Raw genomic sequence first — 27,762 nt, 5'->3', positions numbered from 1 at the left:
AAAAGGATTCCTGGGAAAACTCATTACAGTTATAAAGAAATGGAGATTTCGCTTTTCTACTCCATTTTTTAAGAGGTTATACCTGCCTAGGGGGCTGACAATCAAGGTACTGGAAAGATTACAGATAATGAAATGATGCTCAGAGAGCCTAAGTGTCTGAGATTTCCAAGATGTCAACCCAAGCAGTTGAACTCCAGAGTGTTCTTAACCGAGATATCCACAGCCTCTATTGCACAGCAATCCAAGTAACCATGACATGCTACCTTGTATCAATGTCACATGGAAAACCAAACAGAGGTCCACTACCCACCATAGCAAAGGCCAGAAGAAACCCACCGGCTGGATTCAGGGTGGTGAAGGGAGAGTAATTAGGTCAGGGAAGGGAGGGGCGGGCACAACAATAGACACACTACATCTCTGCCCAGCTCTTGTCTCATTCTAACACTCGAAAGAGTTCAATGAAAGACAGGCAATAATGAACGCAGGCGAGGATGTGAAGAAAGGGGAACCCTTGTCGTACATTGTTGGTGGGAATGTAAATTAGCACAACCACTATGAAGTACAGTATGGAGGTTCCTCAAAAAACCACAAATAGAAATACCATATGTTCCATCAATCCCACTGCTAGGTATATACTCAAAAGAAAGGAAATTAGTATATCAAAGACATACCTGCACTCCCATACTTACTGCAGCACTATTCACAATAGCCAAGATTTGGCATCAACCTAAGTGTCCATTAACAGACCAACAGATAAAGAAAATGTGGTACATATACACAGTAGAGTACTATTCAGCCATTAAAAAGAATAAGATCCTGTCATTTGCAACAATATGGATGGAAACGGAGAACATTATGTTAAGTGAAAAAAGACAGGCACAGAAACACAAACTTCCATGTTCTCACTCATCTGTGGGAGCTAAAAATTAAAACAATTGCTGGGCACGGTGGCTCACGCCTGTAATCCCAGCACTTTGGGAGGCTGAGGCAGGCAGATCACAAGGTCATGAGATAGAGACCATCCTGGCTAACATGGTGAAACCCTGTCTCTACTAAAAATACAAAAAATTAGCCGGGCATGGTGGCAGGCGCCTGTAGTCCCAGCTACTCCGGAGGCTGAGGCAGGAGAATGGTGTGAACCCAGGAGGCGGAGCTTGCAGTGAGCCGAGATCACCCATTACACTCCAGCCTGGGCAACAGAGCCAGACTCTGTCTCAAAAAAAAAAAAAAAAAAAAATTGAAACAATTGAACTCATGCAGATAGAGTACACTGGTAGTTTCCAGAGGCTAGGAGGGAGAATGGGGATGGTTAATGGGTACAAAGATATAGTTACAGACAATGATGAGATATAGTATTTGATAGCACAATAGGGTGACTACAGTCAGCAATAATTTGTTTTACATTTTAGAATAACTGAGAGTATGATTGGAATATTCGTAACACAAGGAAATAATCAATGCTTGAGGTGATGGATACCCCATTTCCCTGATGTGATTGCTGCATATTATATACCTATATCATAATATCTCATGTACCCTATAAATATATACCTAATATGTATCCAGAAAAATTAAAAATAAAAAAAGAGCTCAATGAAAATTAGAAGTCAATAGATTATTTCAACAGGTGGAAGTTTTGAAGCATTTTTCAAATTTTACAATGTTTAGAGCACTTAAAGCACTGTATCTGTATTTTTCATAACTTTGCTGAGTGTTCTCAAAAATTAGATATAATTTAAACTAAATAATTTTATCGTAAATCCAATTTGTACCATATTTTATTCTTTTTTTTTTTTTTTGAGACAGAGTCTCGCTCTTGTTGCCCAGGCTGGAGTGCAATGGCACAATCTTGTCTCACTGCAACCTCCGTCTCCTGGGTTGAAGTGATTCTCCTGTCTCAGCCTCCCAAGCAGCTAGGATTACAGGCATGCACTACCAGGCCCAGCTAATTTTTGTATTTTTACTAGAGACAGGGTTTCTCCACGTTGGTCAGGCTGGTCTTGAACTCCCAACCTCAGGTGATCCGCCCACCTTGGCCTCTCAAAGTGCTGGGATTACAGGCATGAGCCACCGTGACCGGCCCACCATATTTTGTTGTTGTTGTCGTTGAGACAGAGTCTCGCTCTGTCACCCAAGCCGGAGTGCAGTGGCGCAATCTCGGCTCACTGCAAGCTCTGCCTCCCGGGTTCACGCCATTCTCCTGCCTCAGCCTCCCGAGTAGCTGGGACTACAGGCGCCTGCCACCACACCCAGCTAATTTTTTGTATTTTTAGTAGAGATGGAGTTTCACTGTGTGAGCCAGGATGGTCTCAATCTCCTGACCTCATGATCCGCCCACCTCAGCCTCCCAAAGTGCTGGATTACAGGCGTGAGCCACCGCGCACAGCCCCATATCTTATTCTTAATCATGATTAAGGATTAAGTAACCCCACTCCATTCCTCCCTCCCCACCATTGCCTTGTTATTCAGTAACATTCATTTTTACCGAGTGTGGTCTAGAGGAAGAAGCTGAGTAGCCCAGGCTGGACGCCATGGTCACAATGTCAAAGCACTTCATTAATGCTCTCACTGGGACTCCCAAGTCCCTGCTCGCTTAACTTTGACCACATCTACCGCAGCATCAAGACTAGCTCCCAGGTATGCCAGCTTGCATTTTTCCCTGTTTGAGTCAACTGAAATTTGCAGATTCCCATCCACGTTTCCCCTCCTAATGACCTTATCTGCTGTGTGGGTAGTTACCTGGGTTCAAGCCAACCCCTGTCCTCACCCCCGGGTCCACTCCCACGGCCTCTGTCCTCCACTCCATTCCCAGCCATGGAACACTGCCATCTCCCTCCTCCCTCATTGATTTTCCCATCTTCCAGGTGGTAGAAGCCTTTTGAGTTGCTCATGATTTCCTCTTGGAAAAAACAATAACAAAATGTGCTTTCCCTTGCTGGGCTCAACAGCTACCACTCTAGTTGCTGCTTTTGTTTATCTATCAAACTTTTCTGACCAGAAGGTTATAACCTTTTCTATTTTATGACTGCATATTTCTTAAACTGTTGAAATCTGGCATCTGATCACACCACTTCACTACAAGTTTACTTTCAAACATTCACAATGACTTACTTCTTGCCAAGTCTAGCTTAACCTCAGGCCTTATTTTCCTTGACTGTCTATGGCATCTCATACTACTATCTTCCCACCATCTCCGATGATTCCTGGGACACAGTATCGTCCACATCTCTTCTTCTTTTTTTATTTTGCAAAGTGAAAGCAAGTTTATTAAAAAAGTAAAGAAATAAAGGAATGGCTACTCCACAGACAGAGCAGCCTGCATCTCTTCTTACATGCCCGTCTCCAGAACACTGGGTGCCTCCCAAGACTTAGCCGTGGGCCCTCTTCTCTTTCTTTAGTCTTTCTCTTGCTCACATCTCAGGTACTCAACTCATCATTCTACAAAAAGGATTCAACTTGTTATCCAGCTCTGATCTCTACATCCCTGTCTCCTATCTCCAAAGCAATGCTTCTCCAACAGTCTGCAGTTATTTTTCCCCTTATACTTTCATAAAATATAATAAAAATAGATCACTAAAAAGAAAAAGAAAAAAACGCAAAAATGCATGCCCCAAATTTGTATTAGATTCAACATAAATATAATCAGGGCAAACTATAGCATAGAAATAAAGAAAAGTGGCCAGGTGCGGTGGCTCATGCCTGTAATCCCAGCATTTTGGGAGGCCGAGGCAGGCGGATCACGTGGTCAGGAGATCAAGACCATCCTGGCCAACATGGTGAAACCCCGTCTCTACTAAAATACAAAAAATTAGCCAGGCATGGTGGCGCATGCCTGTAGTCCCAGCTACTCGGGAGGCTGAGGCAGGGGAATCACTTGAACCTGGGAGGTAGAGGTTGCAGTGAGCCAAGGATCACGCCACTGCACTCATCAGCCTGGCGACAGAGCGAGACTCAGTCTAAAAAAAAAAAAAAAAAGAATTAATATTAACATTTCTAAATGAGTACCCTCTATTTCTGCACTTATTTCCTTGCAAACCAATTACTGTCTGTGGGTAGGCACTGGTTGGCGGGCTACTCATCAAGGAGCACAGCTCTAGAGGCCTTGAGGGCACCCCACTGGTCTGCTACCATACCCTCAACACACACCAAAAGTTTTGCTTCACACTGACTCCTCTCTTCTTTGTAATTCGACCCAATCAATGATCAACTTTTAAATTCTACTGCTTTAAATTCTTTTATCCAATCCTTCTCTGTATTGACTGCAACAACTGTGACCCAGCAGCTAAGACCACCCACTTCAACTATTACACAATCACCTTCTAAATAAGACTCCCTGTGTGGTCATCAGTGCTATTTTTGAATACTTCCAGTTCTTGCTACCCAGCCCCTCCCCGCAAACATAGAAGGTTTCTTGAACCCCATAACTGGTTACTGACATGTGACTGCGCTCTAGTGCTGAGTTGTAAATGGAAGTATGCGTGTCCCTTCCAGGCCTAGTGTTTAATCGCTAGTGCATAACCCTCTAGAGTGCTCTTCTCTGCCTCTCTTAAGGTAAACAAAATGTGACATGTTGGCTGCTCTATCAGCCTGGATCTCAGAATGACTGTGATGAGCAGAGTCCCCAGTTCAGCTGTGATGGAACAGCATGACCAAGAAATGCACCTTCTTTTTTGGGGGGCCGCAAAGATTTTGGAGTTGTTTTTAATTACTGCTAACTTAATCTATTCTGACTTATATAACCTGTCCAAGTCTCTCCTCTCTATAGAACCATACCACTAAGAGTAAGATTCCTGAAGCGCTAATTTAATGTCATGTCCCTGCTTTTAAAAAAAAGAAGGGGGAAGGCCTGGCGTAGTGGCTCACACCTGTAATCTCAACACTTTGGGAGGCCGAGACGGGCAGATCACGAGGTCAGGAGATCGAGACCATCCTGACTAACATGGTGAAACCCCGTCTCTACTAAAAATACAAAAATTAGCCGGGCATGTTGGCGGGCGCCTGTAGTCCCAGCTACTCGGGAGGCTGAGGTAGAAGAATGGCGTGAACCTGGGAGGCGGAGCTTGCAGTGAGCCGAGATCGCACCACTGCACTCCAGCCTGGGCGACAGAGCAAGACTCCGTCTCAAAAAAATAAAAAAATAAAAAATAAAATAAAAATAAAAATAAAAGGGGGAAAAAGGCCCTGAATGAATTTCCATGGTTTAAAGAAAAAATGCAAAATCCTTACCATTCGGAACTCTCACCAACCTATTTTTTCAACCTTATCCTATCAGACCAACCTTCTATTCCCTGAATTTGCCAGGCTCATTTCCAGCCACCACCCCACATCTACCCCAACCCAACAGAGAAACACTTTCTCACTCTCTCTCCTCCTGCCACCTCCCCCTCTTTAAGGTATCAATTCTATCCACTCTGTGAAACTTTCCTCAACAGCCCTACAACAGCTGATGTTTACTGAGCTCTTATTAAGTGCCAGCCTTTGTGCTAGGCCCTTTCAATGTATTAACTCATTTAGTCTTCACAGTAACTCTAATATGGGTACTACTATTATTAAACTCACATTACAAATAAGGAAACTAAAACACAGGAATTTTCCAGCTTGCTTAAGGTTACACAGTTCGTAACTGATGAAGCCAGATATGGACCCAGCAGCCTCTGAACCACTGCCCTCTACCGCTTCTACAACATTCTCATCTCTCCTTTCTCTGAGCTCCCATTATACTATGCTGAACTTTCTGGCATGTGATCTTGTGTCCCGCATGGCTGGTCACTTTCATGTGTGCAGGCATTATTTACTAAGCTAGACAGTAAACTCCAGGGGTGCAAGGAGCCACTTTACCATTCTTTCTATCACTCAATAAGAAAATGCTCCCAAAAGAATCACTTGTGTGATAAGCACAGTTCTGCTGGAAGGGGTATGCATTAATCATGTTTTTTATTTTCTATATTTTATGATGTTTTGACATCTTGGAGCCTTGCTAATCCTGGAGAAATTGCTCCTCCCAGGGCTAATTCCAAGAGATAGCAAAGAACTTGCCTGTGAGCATGCCTTTCATAGGCAAACCAACCAATCCACAGTCCACAACCACGTCCTTATCTAACTCTCATAGCCCAAGCAATATTGCCACTGTCCTACATCACCCCACAGCCAGGTACTACACAACCAGGGACCACCCCTACAGCCCTCCAAAATTATTCAAACTAGCCAATCCTTCAACTGCTCAGACTGCTTGCCTTGCCTTTCCCACAGAAACCCCAATAAAAGCTCCTGCCCATGCTTCCCCCAACTCTTTCTGCCTCCTGACCAATCCCGGTGCTTCCTCATATGGCCCTGTGTCATATGAGGGCGTGATGCACCCCCTACTTTTGGGAACTATAATAATAAACTCTTCTTTCAAAAGCAGCTTGTTTCTGTGTCTGTCATCTTGCCATACCTGATTAGAACAAATCTGAGGTACCTTTTAAAACAGGGCATCAACTTATCTAGAAGTCCTTGGCAATGCAAACTCCACCCTCAAGATGGGGAGGGCTCTCGTGGTTCTTTCCTGATTTCCTCAGTCTCCACTAGTGGTAGAAAGGAGGGGTTTCAGGGGGTAGAAGAACAGTCCAACCAATAGAATAGGTCTGGTGAACTTCATGCCTGGCGTAACAAGGATAGACGCCTAGTCTGGCTTCCAGTTACATCTTAGCGGTTACTATTTAGCAGTGGACTGATAACTACAATTGTAAACACTCCAAATCTTTTTTTTTTTTTTTTTTTTGAGATGAAGTCTCACTCTTGTCCCCCAGGCTGGAGTGCAATGGCGCGATCTCAGCTCACTGCAACTTCCACCTCCTGGTTCAAGCAATTCGCCTGCCTCAGCCTCCCAAGTAGCTGGGATTACAGGCGTCTGCCACCACGCCTGGCTAATTTTTGTATTTTTAGTAGAGACGGGGTTTCACCATGTTGGTCAGGCTGGTCTCGAACTCCTGATATCAGGTGATCCACCCGCCTCAGCCTCCCAAAGTGCTGGGATTACAGGTGTGAGCCACAGGGCCCAGCCAACACTCCAAATCTTTAAACTGCCCTAATCTTTAACCAAATCTTTAAATTGCCCTTTATTTTTCCATAAGGATTAGTAAGAAAATCCTTAACCCCAAAAGGGTCTGAAAACAACCACCAGGACAACAAGGAAAGTTGGGAGCTAAGGAAAGTACAGCCACGCTGCAGCCAACCTTGGGAAATACAGAATTCCAGGAGATGGGTGGGTAGAGGCAGCTCTGAGAGGAGAGGAAGCCAGACGAGCCCTGCAAGCTGGCTTCTGGAGGAGAGCAGTTAGAATCTGACCTGGACTTGAGACGCAGTTTCGGTCATGAGTGGCCCAGGAGCTTTCCTAGCATTCTTGCTCCTAGACTGACCAGTATGAATTCATGCTCAATAGACACTTTCTGAATAGATATTTCAATCATACAAAACTGAATGTAGTTTTATTATTCATGAGGATTTAGTTACAGTTCACTTTGTCCTTATCATTAATTTAAAATATTCTTCTCGAGGGGCACAACGGCTCATGCCTGTAATCCAGCACTTTGGGAGGCTGAGGCGGGCAGATCACGAGGTCAGGAGATGGAGACCATCCTGGCTAACACGGTGAAACCCCGTCTCTACTAAAAATACAAAAAAATTAGCCAAGCATGGTGGCAGGCACCTGTAGTCCCAGCTACTCGGGAGGCTGAGGCAGCAGAATGGTGTGAACCCAGCGGGCAGAACTTGCAGTGAGCGGAGACTGTGCTACTGCACTCCGCCTGGGCAACAGAGCGAGACTCCATCTCAAAAAAAAAAAAATTTTTTTTCTCTTGTCCTTTTCTGTATCTCCTGTAGCATAGGTGGTACAAAACTGTTCACAGTGCTCTGATGTTCTAGTGTTCCTATGGATTATCTACACATTTAGCCATGCTCCTCTGAAAACCGCCAGAGAACTCCCACTACACAAACACTTCATGTCAGAGGCCAGGAACAAGGCAGGGACATATTCAGACAGTGGAAGGCCAGGAAAATCCCATTCACCCAAAACTTCCCTAGGTGTTGTCCTGAGCCGGCAACAGGAACCTGGAATGCCTTAGAGAAACCAGGTGAATCAGAGTCTTTCTCCTTTGGGAATTCAGTGAATTCAGAACTCCTCTATTCAGAAACCTTCGAGAAGGCCCTTGACCTTCAGACACTCGTATTAACAAGCAGCAACTGCACCAAACATCTATTGGCTGCTTGCTATGAGGCATGCTAGGTACATGAAGCACATTATTGCATTAAATCCTCACTACCCATTGAGGTATGTACTGTCATCTCCATCTTACAGATGAGTAAACTGAGGCCCAGAGAAGTTAAGATACTTTCCTGGGTTTACAAAGTTATGAGATGGCAGAGGTGAGATTCCCCTGGTTTGGCTCCAGACCCTGAACTCTCAGCATTACACTCTACTGCCTGAAACCCAGTCCAAGCCTAGATCAAAAATGGCCGTTTAAAGCACAGAGCAGTACATTCCATCCTAAGCTGAACCATAAGCTGAACCAGACAGGCAAAAGTGAAACAGGCCAGGAACTCCCTATATCCCCAACCAAATATGGATATTCACCACAACCAGAGACTTCTCCCTCACTCTTAAGCACACCACATCTTGTTGCTTATTGGCATGGCAAGTTATACATATTGCAGTTTATATTTTAAGAAGTGACTAAACTTTACACATTATACCAAATGGAAGGTATATTTTAATCCTGATCTAATAAAACTTAGCTATATAAAATTGTATTATATCAAACAGCACTTTACATATTTATACACTGTTGTTAAGGCTAAAATAATGCATTAACGCTGATGCAATAATTTAACATTCCATATATCCTGAACAGGCAAAATACAATCCAGAAACCATTCTTACCACCAGACACTGGACTAGATATTCTAGGAACTGAAAGATAGTGGAAAGGTACGTAAGAATGAAAAACTGGGCTGGGCACAGTGGCTCACACCTGTAATCCCAGCACTTTGGGAGGCCAAGGCCAGAGAATTGCTCAAGGCCAGGAGTTTGAAACCAGCCTCGTCAATATAGCAAGACCCCCATCTCTACAAAAGAAAAATTTTTAAATTAACCGGACATGGTGGCATGTGCTTGTACTCTCAGCTACTCAGGAGGCTGAGGCAAAGGATCGCTTGAGCCCAGGAGTTTGAGCCTGCACTCCAGCCAGGATGGCAGAGCAAGACTCTGTCTAAAAAAAAAAAAAAAAAGAAGAAGAAAGAAACATTAGAAAAAATCTCCATGTTTTTGGCCTACTTATAACCCAACAAAATTAACAGCCTGTTGACATATTCTTTCACTCCAGTTTCTCCCCACTACTACCCAAAGGAAGAATAAGATTTCTCTAGACAAGCTCTGAATGGCTGGGAGGGGTGTCATTGCCTGAGTAGTCTCTTTAACAACTGAACAACCTCCATTCTTTCAGCCAACTCTCACATGACACAGTTTCTAAACCCTTCATAATCCTAGTCACATGCAAGTTCAGTCACTGTCCCCACTACAGAACGGTGAGCCCAGATTTTGAGTACCACGGTTGAAACAAGGTATGAGGAGAGCAGATGCAAAAAGAAAGGACCTTAATTCCATGAAGTGCTTTGCGCACTGTGGGCCCAAGGTTAAGTACTATTAAACACTTTTATGGATATCATTCAATTAATGTAGCCTTTAAAAATAAAAAGAATTGGTTAAATATTTAAAGATGAAGGTGGTATCAGACCACCCAGTGATTTTTGTCATGCTGGGATAAAAATTCGCAAAACATTTTAAACTCTATTAGAACTAATATAATTTATTACTGTCCATAAATATTTATGTGCTGGAAAGAGGATCTAGATTAATAGAGTTGAGTTACAGGGTTCAGTAGAGTAAAAATGAAGAGATTGGAAAAGAAAAGAAAATACAGACAAAAATACCAGCTTTTTCAGTAAGAGTTCCTCCTCCAGAAATGCTAAAGAATACTATTTTTAATAGAAACTATTTTGAAACATAGTCCTTAAACAAGTCATGTAAAAAGATTTTTTTCAATATCAAATGTTCTGTTATGGAGAAAAAGTAGCTGCTCTAGCTCTTAGAAGAATGTATTTCACTAACCCAAAGAAATTACAGATACAGACTCCTCAAATCCATGAACAGAAGGGACTCTAAATCCAGTCCCCACTTCCTATAGGAATCCCCTCTAAGACACTCTGCAGAATTAGCCAGTGACGATTTGAAAAGGCCCAGATATAGTTAATATTGTTTTAAAAAACATACGCACAGCAAAACAACCAAATGACCATCAACTGATGAATGGATCAACAAAATGTCCATCCACACAGAGGAATATTATTCAGCTGTAAAAAGGAATGAAGTACTGAAGTACCAACATGCCACAACCTGGATGAACCTTGAGAACACCGTGAGACATGAAAGAAGGAAGATACGAAAGGCCACATATTCTATGATTACATTTACATGAAATGTCCAGAATAGGCAAATCCACAGGGACAGAAAGTAGTTGCCAGGGACTGGGATAAAGAGAGAATGAGGAGTCACTGCCAATCAGTACAGGGATTCCTTGAGGAATGATGGAAATATCCTAAAATTATACAGTGGTGATGGTTGCACAATTCTGTAAATATACTAAAAATCAATAAATTACATTCTTTTAAAGAGTGAATTTTGTGGCATGTGAATTATATCTCAATAAAGCTGTTACTTTAAAATCACTCTCCTTGGAAATTTAGCACAGTGTTTCTCAAAATATAGTCTGAGAACCACAAGCCCAATAAACAACGTTGCCAGTTGGGGATGGGCTGGTGTGAGTGGTGCCTGTTAAAAATGCAGATTCTTGGCCGGGCACAGTGGCTCACACCTGTAATCCCAGCACTTTGGGAGGCCAAGGCGGGTGGATCTCGAGGTCAGGAGATAGAGACCATCCTGGCTAACATGGTGAAACCCCATCTCTACTAAAAATACAAAAAATTAGCCAGGCATGGTGGTGGGCACCTGTAGTCCCAGCTACTTGGGAGGCTGAGGCAGGACAATGGCGTGAACCCAGGAGGTAGAGCTTGCAATGAGCCGAGATCGCACTACTGCACTCCAGCCTGGGTGACAGAGCAAGACTCCGTCTCAAAAAAAAAAAAAAAAAATGCAGATTCTTGGACATGCAAGGATAGCAGCCAATAATCTACATTTTACACAGGATATCAAGATAATTTTTATGTATCTAGTGTTTCTGAACCAAGGAGCTACTTAAACCAACTCTTGCCATCACAAAGCCATGAAAACAAAATTTCACTGGTCAATGCATATATAAATATTAATACAATCAAGGAATAAATATTTAAAATGAAAAAGGAGGCAAGGTGAAAAGCTCTCTTGTATTAATCTGGCAGAATTTAGATTCCAGGCCAGGGTGAATTGTAGCCACAAATGGGGGTATTCCCCACCTACAGGAATAATGTTGCATGTTACTGGTATCTATACCTGAAGCTGTTTTTTCCGTCCTTCAACTTGAAACAGCATTCCCTGCCATCCCTATATAAACATCAAAAGATGTTCTAACATATAATGAAGTTTTCACTCATTCTTTCCCAATATTTTGACTTTCCCACTACAATTAGGTTGAAATGGCTGGGCCAGTGGTTCAAACACAGACTACTGGGCTCTAAGAATCTGCATTTCTAACAAGTTCCAATATTAATATGCTGGTCCAGAAACCAAACTTTGAGAACAGGCTTAATCTAACTCTGGTCTCCTCCCAACCAGTACTATTTAAAATCCACTGTAGAGTTGAATGATGCTAAAAATGGCTGCATCTGGCAAATTCTCTGGCCACTTACTGCAGGGCTTCCTGTGTAGGACTCTTGCTGTTAAGTATATTGAGGAAATTCTCATTATTGAAAACTTGTATATGGGTGATAAGCAGGCCTTTTCTTGGCAACTCCAAGTATAAGCAGGCTTCCTTATCCCTCCCCCAATTGCTGGCCTCTGTCTGACCTTACAACCCCCACTTCCTACACTGCACCAACCATCTTTCTGTCCTTCTCTGTAGGACACTGTACGTCCTACAACAGGAAAAACTGTAGGAAGGGCAAGAGGTCCCTCTGTTCTTGTCTTAGGCAACTACACTTCCTTCAGCCAGAAAGCAAGACAAGCTCCTCCACCCTAGGATTTATTTGGTGATCATGTCCCCGGCTCTACAGCTGTGCAGATGAACTTGGCGGGGAGCACTGTATCCAGGGGCAAAATAAGTTCAAGTATAAACTCAGAGGATTGCCAAGGCCAGTAAATAAATCAATCAATAAAAATAAATAAATAAAAGGCATTCAGATCTCAATATTTATATTCTAGTTCTTTGTGGGAATAAATATAGAACACAGATTTCTCCATTCAGAGGAAGATCCAGACTTTACACACTGCAAATGGGTGCCCCTTTCTCTCTAAATGGTTTTGAATCCATCTCATCAAGGTTTAAAATACACTCCCAGCACCAGATTCTATATGGTAAACTGAACACGTATTCAGTTCATCCTTGCCAAGACAAAATATTTCAACAAATTCCTGGAAACTGAAAAGCACCTGGGATTAAGGTAAGAAAATGCATTTGGTATAGCTTAAATATCTTTAGATCTTCAGGAGCTCAATCATCTTTTAAATTTAAACAGGCAACTGACACTTAATTCATACGTCATACTGAAATGAATTAGGAAGTTTTAAAGGTAAGGTTCAACAGTTTATTTTCCTTTGAGATTCCATTTCTTATAAAGGCTAAGGTATATATGCTGAAGAAAAAAGTGTAAACCTAGAGAACAAATACAGAACTACACCAATACAGAAGGAACCTAAGGGTATGTTTAAAGGGCTTGCCATGAGCTGGTTACATGGTGCAAATACTACATAACATTTCACCATGTGGTGTAAAAAATAGGAATTTCTAAAACCATCATAAGAAAATGACTAGGCCAGAGGCAGTGGCTCACACTTGTAATCCCCGCACTTTGAAGGTCAAGGCAGGTGGATCACTGGAGCCCAAGGGTTCAAGATCAGCCTGAGCAACAGGGCGAAATGTCATCTCTAAAGAAAATACAAAAAATTAGCTGAGCATGGTGGTGCGCACCTGTAGTCCCAGATACCCAGGAGGCTGAGGCAGGAGGATCGCTTGAGCCTGGGAGATTAAGCTTGCAATGAGTTGTGATCATGCCACTGCACTCCAGCCTGGGCAACAGAGTGAGACACTGTCTCAAAAAAAAAAAAAAAAAAAAAAGAAAGAAAATGATTAAACACAGCATATACAGTAACCATGATATTTCCAGAACCTGAAAATACTCTCTTATTAGAAAAGATGTTATGCCACGTTCCAAAACAAAAAAAGATTTGTTAAAAACTAACAGTCAAAGTCCTTGGGCATCCACTTGCTCAAACATGACCACTGAAGGATCTTGATTTGGCCAAGATTGCAGACAGCACAGAGACTGCTGCAGACAGCACACAAACAGATCTGTGCTATCTGCCACTAGAGAGCAACTGCTAGAATGTAATGCTGCTGCTTTTTAAACTGTTAAGTTATTTGATAAAACATAGTCTTCTGTCATGCTCTTGGGTTTATATTCTGTATTTAGTATAAATGTCCATTTTCATGGTCTGGAGAGAACAACCCATTTCTCCTTTGATGTGCCAGATCCTAAACACCAAAACAAATCAGGTCCGTACGAAATCCTAGTCATCACTCTTTCTTGAGGTCATATCTTTTTCCTAGAAATTCTCATATTTAAGTATGTGAATAAGGTAATAAAATATCATTATTAAACACCAATAGGGAATTTACTGCCTATCATAGGAAATTCCTTGGTAGAAGACACTTCTTACACCCTATGAAATAGACCAGATTCATGAAAAATTTGTATGAGAATCAAGTTAAAACTCCAAGGCTTTTAATGCCACCTACTTACTGTTTTTCAGTGACAAGACTAATGATATAACAACAAAACCTACATCAGCTTGTATCTGTGGATAAGACAGTTGTGTGTTTTTAATGCTTTGTAAAAGAGATGGGAGTTAGTACCCATTCTTTCTTGATGAATAATGTAGGTTACACTCATAAAGATAAGGTAAAAAAAAAAAAAAAAGTTGACTGAAGGCATGGATTGTCAAACATGGGGAGAATATTAAAAGGCATATTCTAGAAGTTGCTTACATCCTCTATTGAGTACACTGTAATTAGTTCCCAATTAACATTGTACATATGTATATGTTAAAAACGATTATGGAACAATAAAAAGTAATAGAGAACAGGCTGGGTGGGGTGGCTCACACCTGTAATCCTAGCACTTTGGGAGGCTGAGGTGGGCAGATCACTTGAGGTCAGGAGTTCAAAACCAGCCTGGCCAACATGGTGAAACCCCACCTCTACTAAAAATACAAAAATTAGCCAGGTGTGGTGCCAGGCGCCTGTAATCCCAGCTACTTGGGAGGCTGAGGCAGGAGAATTGCTAGAACCAGGGAGGTGGAGGATGCGGTTAGCAAAGATCACGCCATTGCACTCCAGCTTGGGCAACAAGAGCAAAACTCCATCTCAAAACAAAAAGAAAAAAGGCAAAAGAGAACAGACTAGGGAAAAAAGGCAGGGGGGAGAAAAACCTTCTAAGAGTTGTAAAATTTAAAGATATGTTGACATTTCTTTTACCAACAAGAGACTTTATAATCAGACGCCCAAATGCAAAAGAACTGCTCTAAAAGTATATCATATAGCACAGAAACCAGGGCTTTTTGGAGGCCTAGCAAAAAGATGACAAAATCAAATCAAGAGAATACCCAAGAACTATTCACCTAAAAAGTACTATTAAAAAAAACAAGTTGGGCCGGGCACAGTGGCTCACGCCTATAATCCCAGCACTTTGGGAGGCTGAGGCAGGCGGATCACGAGGTCAGGAGATCGAGACCATCCTGGCTAACACAGTGAAACCCCATCTCTACTAAAAATACAAAACCTAGCCGGGCATGGTGGCGGGCGCCTGTAGTCCCAGCTACTCGGGAGGCTGAGGCAGGTGAATGGTGTGAACCCGGGAGGCGGAGCTTGCAGTGAGCCGAGATTGTGCCACTGCATTCCAGCTTGGGTGACAGAGCGAGACTCCATCTCAAAAAAAAAAAAAAAAAAAAACCAAGTTGGAGAAGTCTCTTGACTTGTTAAAACACTACAAGAGAGAAGTAAAAGTTGGGGGAAATGATTATGCTAGAAAAGAGCTGAGAAGCACTTACCGGGCGGAGTGAGAAAACAAGCATCCAGAAAGCCTTAGTCCTGGTGTCATTTCAGAAACTCTGAGGCTGTCCCGCTGCTGCTTTTCCAACTTGCTCCCTAACCACAGGTAACATTATCTCCATTTCCTCGCTCTCAAAATGACCTACTCAGCGCCAACAACCTTTGCCTTCACCACACTTAGCAAATTAATCGTCTTTTTTTTCTTTAACATTACAAGACATGCTTTACTTAGCATATAAATTTCTCAGTGTACATAAAATAAAATAGTATAATTATATTAAACAACCAGTCAGAATTACAACCACTGACCCAACTATGTCCTAGTTCTTCGTAACCACTGTGATGATGACTACACAATCCTGAGAAAACCTGCAGCAGAAACTAAGGTTGAAAACTAGTTTCTGAATACGTCTGAGCTACGCCTCTTATTTAGGCAACTATTTCATCCTTTTTGCTGTTTTTTAAAAACAATTTTTACTTGTAGAAAAAGTGTTCCTTCTCATTCTGTCCGAAGATAGAAAGAGAGATCCTATATTTTGCCATTTGGTATAAAGCTCAATGTAAAATAGAGGTTTATTCTCAAATAGCATGTAAGTTACACGCTTTATGAGTCAAGAAATAAAAAACATCACTTTTCAAAAGAATTACTCAACAGAATTAATGGAGGTCAGGCTGAACAATGGTCACTACGCCTGGAAGTGGAAATCATCACTGTTGTTAGGAAACAGGTCTGGATGTCATTTTTTCTTCACTCTCAAGGAAATGCATAATGATCTCTGATATTAATCTGTTTATAAAATTTATACTAGACAGAAGAAGACCAATGATCCATTCTTGACTTTCTTTTTTTTCTTTTTGAGATGGAGTCTCGCTCTGCCTCCCAGGCTGGAGTGCAGTGGCGCGATCTTGGCTCACTGCAAGCTCCGCCTCCCGGGTTCACGCCATTCTCCTGCCTCAGCCTCCCGAGTAGCTGGGACTATAGGCGCCCGCCATGAAGCCCAGCTAATTTTTTGTATTTTCAGTAGAGATGGGGTTTCATTGCGTTAGCCAGGATGGTCTTGATCTCCCAACCTCGTGATCTACCCGCCTGGGCCTCCCAAAGTGCTGGGATTACAGGCGTGAGCCACTGTGCCCGGCCCAGACATCTTCATTATGTGGAAGAGCTCCACCTCTGACATAATTTCAATAGTCTAACCTCCAGGCACAGCCTCACAGTCTTCCTATTCTTTCTCTTGCTTACTTGCCAGCTCTTTCTTCTTTCATTGAGACTCCAGTCCCTTAGCTTTAACATTTTCTCCAATCCATCTGCTTCCTCTTACTCTATGGCAGTGGTTCTCAACTGGGGCTGATTTTGCCCCTCAGAAGACATTTGGCAACGTCTTGAGACATTTTTGATTATCACACTGGAAAGGTCTGCTACAGGCATCTAATAGGCAGAGACCAGAGATATTGCTAACATCCTACAATGCACAGGACAGCCCCCCACAGCAGAGAATCATAAATGTTTCAGAAGTAGAGACTCCCTGCTCTATGGTCTTCTTTTCTTTCTTTTTTTTTTTTTAAGACAGGGTCTCATCGCTGTGTCTCCCAGGCTGGAGTGCAGTGGCGCCACCACAGCTCACTGCAGCAGCCTCGACCTGCTGGGCTCAAGCAATCCTTCCATCTCAGCCTCCCCCAAGTACCTGAGACTACAGGCATATGCCATCACGCCTGGCTAATTTTTCTATTTTTTGTAGAGGCAGGATTTCATCACGTTGCCCAGGCTGGTCTTGAACTCCTGGGCTAAAGGGATCCTCCTGCCTTGGGCTCCCCAAGTGCTGGGATGAGTGAGCCACAGTGCCCCCAGCCTCTATGGACATCTTTAGAATAACATAGTTCATTTCTTCAAACACTCTTGGAACATTTTAACCTCAAGTCTCTTGCTCCTTTATCCTTCTGACAGAAGGTTTATAAAACCAAACCTTTAAGCAATGGAATCATCCACCTTCTCTACTTCTAAATTACTAAGCTCAACAAAAGCTGAATAAATATCACAATCACAAGAATATCTGACTCTAGATATTCATAGACTCCAACTTCGGTGGGACACCAACATTCCTGGACAGGCAACCCTTCATGTTTCTCTCTAGTCTCCCCATCAAACCCTGTCATTTTCCCTCAGTGATTATTCTAAACTTCTACCAACTTTCCTCAATCCCTATCCGAACAAATCAACGCAATGTCAGCAAATTCACCTGCTGCACTTAAGAACTTTTGCTCTATCACACAAGAACTTCCACACATTTCTTCCTCATCCCACACACTCACCCACATCTGTGCCCACCCTTCTCCCCATCCCTCCCAGGAGAGTGGAAGAAGTGTCCCTCGTGCCCCGCATAGCCTGAAGGTGGCCTCTGCTCTGGAGATCGTCTTTTGGTGGCCTCTGGGACCTTGCTTCATCAATCATCCAGCCCTCTAAATCCTTGACCTCAGCATCTTCCTGTTTCCAAGCCCTTTCCACCTCAGAAATGTGAATGTTCCAGTCTCTTCTTAGGAAAAACCCACAAATGAACAAAACCCTCCCTTAAGTCCACATCTCCCTCTAACTCTTCTTTATTTCCTCACAGCCAAATTCCTTAGAAGAACTGTCCTCAACCGGGCACAGTGAGGTCAAAAATCTACTCGGCATCCTGAGTGTTTAAGAAGGCAAGAAATTGTGTAGTACATTTTTAAAATTTCCATCTCAAAGAGTCAATATAATTTTCATTTCTAAAGAAGTAAAGCTCTCAACTGTAAAATTACCCATTTCCTGAGGACTCCAAACAGCAGGGTTTTACTGCACAATTTTGTTTGCCATTTATCTCATTCTTAAAGATAAGGATGGTGTGTGTGTGTGTATGTGTGTGTGTGTGCGTGTGTGTGTGCGTGCGTGCGCGCAGGAAGGATCACAAATTAAGCTTTCCAGGTGTTTTAACTCCAGGAATATGGGAACTTAATACAGTATTAAAGATATTAAAAAGTGTTAAATCATTTATGTAGGTGAACAAACTCATAAAATTGTGTGCAACTATTGTAAAAAGCCTAAAATTTGAGCATTAGTAGGGTCCTTTAAGAAAAGTGCAGGCTTTGAAGTCATATTCAGACCTGAATTTAAATCTTGGTTTTGCCATTTAGTTAACTGTGAATTTTTAGCAAGTCAATTTCATATAACCGAAACTCAATTTCCTTCTCTATAAATTGGGGGTAATAATTCCTAACTCACAAGGTGGTTGTATGAAGTAAGGAGAAAACATATGCAAAGTGTTGAACACAGTCCCTGGGATAAAGCAGATGGGCCAACAGTAAGCAACTATTATTATACCCTAACTTTATTCTACTTTGTCCCCCAAATATTGGAAGAATCTAATCTTCCCAATTAGCAAGTCATTGGAAGGCTTCCCAGAATTATACGAAGCACAATATACACTATTCAAAAATGGAATAGACTAAAAGTATTTAAAAAATACAAAACCAAACAATCAATGAGATCAAGGATTTCAGAATTCTGCTTCTCATCCCATATACTCAGCATCTATTCTGTCTGGTTTTGTAATAACCCATATTATTTCTTTATCAACCATATGAACCCTATTGTTGTTTTTTTGCGATCTAAACATCCCTAGCGGGTTGTATTACTTTTTTTGAGGGCTACCTTTGCAAGGGTAATTGTCATCATTGCACGAAAACCAAAAAGAAATCCAGGTACAAGGGGCATTTTATGCAATGCTATTAACTGTTCCATGCATCTCAACAGGGGATTGGATCCTAAGTGGATCTTTTATTATCACAATAGATAATCATAATCACATTACTGTGCCACCCCCTCCCCGCCCATGCATGCGTTAATGAACAAAACTCCAGACTAACAGTATGAATGTTCTATAGGGACACCAAAACTCAAAATGCGGTGCTCTCAGTAAAGATCCTCCGGGGGAAGAAGAGGCGGATGGGTTTCACTGCAAGTGGAAATGAATCGAATCCAAACTGTTCTGCCTACTTAAGACTGGAGATGAGCCCTGTGGTGCTAGAAGCCGAGACCGGCAGATGACCGAGGGCCCGGAGGGAAGACACGAAGGAGGAGGCACTCAGAGGCTGAGAAAGGTCTGTGCCGCCGGGAAGAAGACAGCCAGAGCCCGTGGCCACCTCTACAGCTGAGGTGGTAAGATGTGACCGCTCCGCCCAGTCCCCAGGATGGGTTTAAGCCCCAGGAGTCTGGGAGAACTGACGAGGGGATGCGGGTCCTCGCTGGTCGAGCAAAAGTGAGGGTAAGGAAGGGTTCCCCGTCGCCTTCAGAACGGAATGGTGCTGTCCCCGCCGCCACCCCGACGCCGGAGGAGAGGAAGGCAGGGACCCAACAGGGAGCGAACAGGTTACCTGTCTCAGCCGCGTCCCACGGGTCACCACTTCCGCAGACTCGGGGTTACTACGGGCTACACCGGCACGCGCCAGGTGACGTCATCCACACGCGCCCGGGGCCGCATTCTGCTTGGCCCGCCTTCCGCTATGCCCGCCCCCTTAGGATGAGGGGGCGGGACCGCCCGGGGGAGATCTGCGCAGGCGCGGAGCTGCCGCGGTCGTAGGAGGGAGCAAGCAGCTTGGCTGGCTAGGGTTCGTAGAGTTGCCCTGGTACCCTACTATACCTAATTGCAAAATCTTTATGACACTTAAGAAAAAAATCACCAGCTTGGGCAACCTGGGGAGGCCCCGTCTCTACAAAAAAATTTAAAAATTAGCCGAGTGTGGTGGCGCACACCTGTGGTCCAGCTACTATGGAGGCTGAGGCAGGAGGATTGCTTAGGTCCAGGAGTTCGAGGCTGCAGTGAGCTATGAACGTGCCACTACACTCCAGCCTGGGCCACAGAGCAAGACCCTGTTTCAAATAAAATTTTAAAAATGTTACTGAAATACAGATGTGCAATTTTATTCCTTAGCCTAGTCTCACCTCTGCTGCATGTGACTATTGTTCACATATTAATTCCACTACAATTTAAGGTCCTCCTGTGTGCCAGGCAAGCACCCTTAACAAAAGCTGGGGAAACAACCGGGAACAAGACAGACGCTGTGCCTTCCCTCATGGGGATTACTTTCTAGTTGAGAAAGGAAACATTAAATGTAGAAGGAAAGGCCGGGCGCGGTGGCTCACGCCTGTAATCCCAGCACTTTGGGAGGCCGAGGCGGGCGGATCACAAGGTCAGGAGATCAAGACCATCCTGGCTAACACGGTGAAACCCCATCTCTACTAAAAATACAAAAAATTAGCCAGGCGAGGTGGCGGGCGCCTGTAATCCCAGCTACTCAGGAGGCTGAGGCAGGAGAATGGCGTGAACCCCAGGGGGCGGAGCCTGCAGTGAGCCCAGATCGCAACATGCACTCCAACCTGGGCGACAGTGAGACTCTGTCTCAAAAAAAAAAAAAAAAAAAAAAAAAAAAGGTAGAAGGAAAATAAGTTGCTGAGAAATTAAAGGAAGACGGGTGACCTTTTGATTTGAGATGTCAAGAAAGTGCCCTCTGAAGAGGTTCAGTAAACTGAGAAGTAGCCAACTCTGTGGAGATCTAAGGAAAGAACAGCCAAAAGAAGGATATACACGTGAGCAAGCAATAGGGAAGGGGCAGAATGTGGTGGCTTGGAGAAAGTGAGAACGTAGGTCATGGGAAGAACAGAGGATGAGATCAACAAGGCAAGGAGAGTCCCCATCATGCACAGACTCTCTGGGTCCCTGTGAGGAATAGGAGTTTATTCCAAGTGTAATGGGAAACTAGTGAAGAGTTATCAACCATAAGTGACAGGATCTAGTTTTATAACATCACCCTGCTAGCTGCTATGTATACATGAAACTTTTGAGAAACAATTTAAAAGGATGCAAAGAGAAGAGTTGCTTTTGCAGTGAGCAAGTAAGAAATGATAGAAATGGACAAATTTCAGGAATAATTCTGAGGTAGATGTGACGGACTTGGAGATGAGTTTAGATAAGGGAGATAAGGAAAAGAAAAGTGTCAAAAATAATTCTTAAATTTGGGGCCTAAGCAAATAGCTGGATCATATAGCTAAAACAAGGTTTGTTTCGCCTCCTTTCAAACCTGATTTCTTTGCTTGTTTCCAAGTCAGTCGTCTAGGTTCTCCTGTCACCTATCTATCTTTCCTCTGTTTCTATCACTGGCTTCTACTTTCCCTTTTCCTGAGCTCTTTTTTCCCTTGGCTTTCTTAGGCTCCATCAGAGGCTGCAAACCCCAAAGCCTACAGCAGCCGGGCAGTTAACACAAAGGAGTGAAGCCCAGGGATAGAGACTGTGGTGATCTGGAGCTCGTGGTCCCTACCACAGCTCTGTTGATTTTTTTATTTTTGCCAACCAGGAATGCTGACCCGGTGATGTCAGATCCCCTGCCTAAAAGATAATCGAGGGCCGGGTACGGTGACTCACGCCTGTAATCCTAGCACTTTAGGAGACCGAGGCAGGCAGATCACAAGGTCAGGAGTTCAAGACCAGCCTGACCAATAAGGTGAAACACTGTCTCTACTAAAAATACAAAAATTAGCCGGGCGTGGTGGTGGGTGCCTGTAATCCCAGCTACCCAGGAGGCTGAGGCAGGAGAATTGCTTGAACCCAGGAAGCAGATGTTGCAGTGAGTCAACATCACGCCACTGTGCTCCAGCCTGGGTGACAAAGTGAGACTCCATCTCAAAAAAAAAGAAAAAAAACACCAATCGATATACAGATATTTACATGAAATCTCTCAAATTTTAAACATTACTCACTAATTCACATTTTATTAAACTTCTGTTTTGGACCAAACAAAACACATCTGCTGTCCATATGAAGCCTGCAGGCCTGCACAAACTTTGCCTCCTTGATGTGTATTTTCCCAGGGTGGTGACTTTGTCTCTTGTCAGGTGACTACCACCTGTAAGTTTGTAAGCTGACAATTCCCAAGTCTATGTTTCCATTCAGACCTGTTTAAAAATTTCTTATTCAGGCCGGGTGCGGTGGCTCATGCCTGTAATCCCAACACTTTGGGAGGCCGAGGTGGGAGGATCACCTGAGGTCAGGAGTTCGAGACCATCCTGGCCAACATGGTGAAACCCCGTCTCTACTAAAAATACAAAAATTAGCTGGGCGTGGTGGCATGCACCTGTAATCCCAGCTACTTGGGAGGCTGAGGCAGGAGAATGGTTTGAACCTGGGAGGCGGATGTTGCAGTAAGCTGAGATCATGCCATTGCATTCCAGCCTGGGCAACAGGGCGAGACTGTCTCAAAAAAAAAAAAAAAAACTTATTCAAATATCCAGATTCCACTTAAACATCGGGCTAGCATTTAAAAACCTGAACTCGTCCACTATCCCCACCCCCAAACCTGACCTACTCATGTATTTTTGTCTGAGTTAATAGCATCAATATCCACCCAGTCACCCAAGCCTGAAATCCAAGATCATCCTAGACTTGTCCCTCTTTGTCATCCCACAGTCCAATCAGTATTTATCACACCTGCTCATCACCTCCATCCTTAATAACTCTTGCACTGGCTCAAGACTTCGTCTTTCTTGGGGAACCTCAGTTTTCTCACTTATAAAATGAGAAGATTGAACTAGATGATTCCAAAGATGTATTTATTTCCATCTTTATAGCCACCAAACATGTCAGAATAGTTGCCTGGAATTTGGGGTTTTATCTCATTGGGTTTTTTGTTGTTGTTATTTTGCCTGGCTATTGTAATGCCAAGGATATTGTGACCAGGTTGACAGGGAAAACTGGACTTGATAGAAATAAATACAAAATGAAATTAACAGTGGCCAAAACTGAACACAATTTAGTTATAAAATTAAAACTGACTGAAAAGTAACTGCTGATTGGTAACATTGAAAACTGGAAAAATTGGCCGGGCGCGGTGGCTCATGCCTGTAATCCCAGCACTTTGGGAGGCCGAGGCGGGGCGGGCGGATTACAAGGTCAGGAGATCAAGACCATTCTGGCTAACATGGTGAAACCTCGTCTCTCCTAAAAATACAAAAAAAAATTAGCCAGGCGTGCTGGCAGGCACCTGTAGTCCCAGCTACTCAGGAGGCTGAGGCAGGAGAATGGCGTGAACCCGAGAGGCGGTCTTGCAGTGAGCCGAGATCGCGCGACTGCACTCCAGCCTGGGCGACAGAGCAAGGCTCCATTTCAGAAAAAAAAAAAAAGAAAAGAAAACTGGAAAAATTGAGAAAACAGACATGGTAAAATGTGTCACTTATTTTAAATTGATGAAAAAATCAATAAAATCTTTTTGACAAGATTTAGATCTACAAAGTTTGAGCGGAAAAACAATTGGTCTTGGTTAATTAACCACAAAAGAAAACTCATAATGTCAGAAACTCTAATGACTATAATTTGTCATGAAGTCAAAAAATAATGCTAAATTGTGACTTCAATGGGAAGCTTACATGTAAAAGAACTGGAAATGATTCCAGTGAAAATAATTCTAGTGAAGTAGAAAAATGAGAAACAGTTATATAAATGTTATATAACAGTTTGTATGTAATATAAAATTTAAAACATAAAATATTAAAATGAATTTTTTATAAATTTACAAAATGAAATTTGCTCCAGGACATACTTTTATTGATGCAAATCATTGATGCAAATATAATTTTGATTTAAATGTTTGTGTTTATATATACAAAATCAACACCTCACGGAGTCAAAGTGACATGAGTCAACATCTTGTATTCATTTGGTTACTCCTGAGAATACTAAGTGTTCCACTTGCAAAACTTATATTGATGAGTATTCATGTCGCAAGCAGAGATATACCCCTAAGGTCTGGGCTTAGGGATGTGTACTCCCTAGTGGATATGATTTTCATTAATGGGCTGAGATATGATTTTCATTAGTGACTTTTTTCCCCTCTGATGCTGTCAGCTCCATGAAATCTACTCATATCCTCACCGAGAGTTAGTGCATTGAATTAAAGTTCAAAAGAACTTCTGACAGAATTAGCCCAGATGAACTAAGTTCAACAGAGGAGAGGATGACAGAAATTGCTGGCCAGTCCTCAATATCCAGTTGTTGTTGTTGTTGATTTGTTGTTGTTTTATTGTTGTTGTTTCATAATACTAGAATGCTCACATTCTAGGTAATAGAATATCTTTATCTAATTCTAACATGGCCACCCAGAAGAAAGACAACATTTTTCAGCCTCCCTTGCAGCTAGCTGTGGCCCTGTGACTATGCACTGGGTAATGGCTGTAAGAGAAATTATCATGTAGCAAGGTGTGGCAACCATCCTTACCAAACAGATAAGACAAACGTTTGTCTTCTTTTTTTCCGTCATCCTTCCTTTTGATTGAAATGCACATGTATTGGCTTGTCTAAGTAGCCATTTTAGATCATAATTCAACCCTCAGAGCATTAGACGAAACCAGCAAGATAGAAAGAGTTCGGTCCCTGAGGACTTTGTGGACACAGCTACCACATAAGTTGCACTTTAACCAAGATAAATAAGCTGCTCTTTCATTTAAGTCACTTTATTTTGGGTCTATGTCTTCCACCAAATCTAATTCTAACTGAATCTAATTGAAGGACTAGGAGTCAAAAGAAAAATACACAGTAAAGACATTTGCAAACTTCACGCAAACTGAAACTGTCTCTGCAAAGATTACGACAGTGGGAGAAATCTTGCATGCTTGACTCCATCTTGCTTCCAGCCTCACAGGCTGGCTGTCTTTGCTCACTCCTGGGTGTAGGCCAAGCTAACCATGGGAGGAATTTATAGTTGAGCTTCAAAGCAAAGATGGTCCCTCAAAGTCCTCTTTACTCAGGGACTGAAACTGCCTTTGTACGACTAACAAAAGGCCACTAGGTTAGGATTGTGGAAGGGGCCTTAATCTGCTAAGATGTACGTGTAATTAAACGATAACCAGCCATTGTTCCTTAGCTTGCTTTCTTATAATCCCTTACTGCTCAAAAGTCATAAAGCTGGAGGTCACAAGATTTGGGACCTCCCCAATTGCTCCTATAGATAACATCATTATTGTAGAACCTAAGATTGGCCTTTTAAGATGTTTTTTCAGACTTTTGCTTTATGGGACCAACTGACTCCACCTGGACACATCACCCATGACTCAAGCCAGTCCTGTGGCCTCACCCAGAAACCAACTCAGCACACAAGGACTGTTTTCCACACTCCTAATGAGAGGTGACAGCGTGCTGGCAGTCCTCAGAGCCCTCGCTTGCTCCCGGCGCCTCCTCTGCCTGGTCTCCCACTTTGGCAGCACTTGAGGAGCCCTTCGGCCCACCGCTGCACTGTGGGAGCCCCTTTCTGGGCTGGCCAAGGCCAGAGCCGGCTCCCTCAGCTTGAGGGGAGGTGTGGAGGGAGAGGCGCGAGCAGGAGCCCAGGCTGCGCGCAGCGCTTGCGGGCCAGCTGGAGTTCCGGGTGGGCGTGGGCTTGGCAGGCCCCGCACTCGGAGCAGCCGGCCGGCCCTGCCGGCCGCGGGCAGTGAGGGGCTTAGCACCCCGGCCAGCGGCTGCGGAAGGTGTACTGGGTCCCCCAGCAGTCCCAGCCCATGGGTGCTGTGCTCGATTTCTCGCCCCGGCCTTAGCTGCCTTCCCGCAGGGCAGGCCTTGGGACTACAGCCCGCCATGCCTGAGCCTTCCCCCGCCTCCATGGGTTCCTGTGAAGGCTGAGCCTCCCTATGAATGCCGCCACCTGCTCCACGGCGCCCAGTCCCATCGACCGCCCAAGGGCTGAGGAGTGTGAGCGCATGGCGTGGGACTGGCAGGCAGCTCCACCTGCAGCCCCGGTGCGGGATCCACTGGGTGAAGCCAGCTGGGCTCCCGAGTCTGGTGGGGATGTGGAGAGTCTTTATGTCTATCTCAGGGATTGTAAACACACCAATCAGCACCCTGTGTCTAGCTCAGGGTTTGTGAGTGCACCAATCCCCACACTCTGTATCTAGCTGCTCTGGTGGGGCCTTGGAGAACCTTTATGTCTAGCTCAGGGATTGTAAACACACCAATCAGTACCCTGTGTTTAGCTCAAGGTTTGTAAATGCACCAATCAACACTCTGTATCTAGCTGCTCTGGTGAGGCCTTGGAGAACCATTGTGTGGATACTCTGCATCTAACTAATCTGATGGGGAGGTGGAGAACCTTTATATCTAGCTCAGGGATTGTAAACGCACCAATCAGCACCCTGTCAAAACGGACCACTTGGCTCTACCAATCAACAGGATGTGGGTGGGGCCAGATAAGAGAATAAAAGCAGGCTGCCCAAGCCAGCAGTGGCAATCTGCTCTGGTCCCCTTCAACATCGTGGAAACTTTGTTCTTTCACTCTTTGCAATAAATCTTACTACTGCTCACTCTTTGGGTCCACACTACTTTTATGAGCTGTAACACTCACCGTGAAGATCTGCAGCTTCACTCCCAAAGCCAGCGAGCCCACGAGCCCACCGGGAGGAACGAACAACTCCAGACATGCTGCCTTCAGAGCTGTAACACTGACCGCGAAGGTCTGCGGCTTCACTCCTGAGCCAGCGAGACCACGAACCCACCAGAAAAAAAGAAACTCCGAACATATCTAAACATCAGAAGGAACAAACTCCAGACGTGCCACCTTAAGAACTGTAACACCGCGAGGGTCCGAGGCTTCATTCTTGAAGTCAGTGAGACCAAGAACCCACCAATTCCGGACACACTAGGATTACATCCCCAACCAATCAGCAGCGCCCATTCCCTAGCCCCTTGCCCACCAAATTATTCTTAAAAACCCAGCCTTGACCGGGTACAGTGACTCATGCGTGTAATCCCAGCGTTTTGGGAGGCGGAGGCAGGTGGATCACAAGGTCAGGAGATTGAGACCATCCTGGCTAACATCGTGAAATCCCGTCTCTACTAAAAATACAAAAAATTAGCCAGGCGTGGGGGCGGGCACCCGTAGTCCCAGCTACTCGGGAGGCTGAGGCAAGAGAATGGCGTGAAGCCGGGGGGCGGAGCTTGCAGTGAGCCAAGATCGTTCCACTGCACTCCAGCCTGGGCAATAGCGCGACACTGTGAAAAAAAAAAAAAGTCCTAGCCTTGGCCAGGCGCAGTGGCTCACACGTGTACTCCCAGCACTTTGGGAGGCCAAGGCGGGTGGATCACCTGAGGTCAAAAGATCAAGACCATCCTGGCCAACATGGTGAAACCCCATCTCTACTAAAAATACAAAAAATTAGCTGGATATGGTGGCAGGCACCTGTAGTCCCAGCTACTTCGGAGGCTGAGGCAGGAGAATTGCTTGAACCCAGGAGGCAGAGGTTGCAGTGAGCCCAGATCATGCCATTGCACTCCAGCCTAGGTAACAAGAGCAAAACTCCGTGTAAAAAAAAACAAAAAACAAAATCCTACCCTCTAGGTTCTTGGGGAGACAGATTTGAAAATTAACTCTCATCCTTCTACTTGGCCAGCCCTTCAATCACTGTAACTCTTTATTTGCT

At 43.9% G+C, this 27,762-nt stretch overlaps 1 protein-coding gene across 13 annotated transcripts in view; it reads right to left on the bottom strand.

The window, feature by feature from the left end:
* AOPEP (aminopeptidase O (putative)) overlaps window positions 1–19,768 on the bottom strand; it is a 369,731-nt gene extending 349,963 nt beyond the window's left edge. For 4 of the 13 annotated variants that reach the window (XM_063714294.1, XM_063714296.1, XM_024251891.3 and 1 more), the window contains exon 1: window positions 19,686–19,766. The gene's annotated coding sequence lies outside the window, so the exon portion shown is untranslated. Of the gene's footprint in view, window positions 1–13,154; window positions 13,273–19,685 lie in introns of all 13 variants that reach the window. The other 9 variants (XM_063714300.1, XM_063714303.1, XM_054520282.2 and 6 more) reach the window with 6 other exon arrangements.
* Window positions 19,769–27,762: the final 7,994 nt, after the last annotated feature.

This window comes from Pongo abelii, chromosome 13 (genome assembly GCF_028885655.2).
Source record: "Pongo abelii isolate AG06213 chromosome 13, NHGRI_mPonAbe1-v2.0_pri, whole genome shotgun sequence".
Lineage (NCBI taxonomy): Eukaryota > Metazoa > Chordata > Mammalia > Primates > Hominidae > Pongo > Pongo abelii.
The sequence above is the reverse complement of the archived record's forward strand: the minus strand, read 5'-3'. Positions and strand labels throughout refer to the sequence as shown.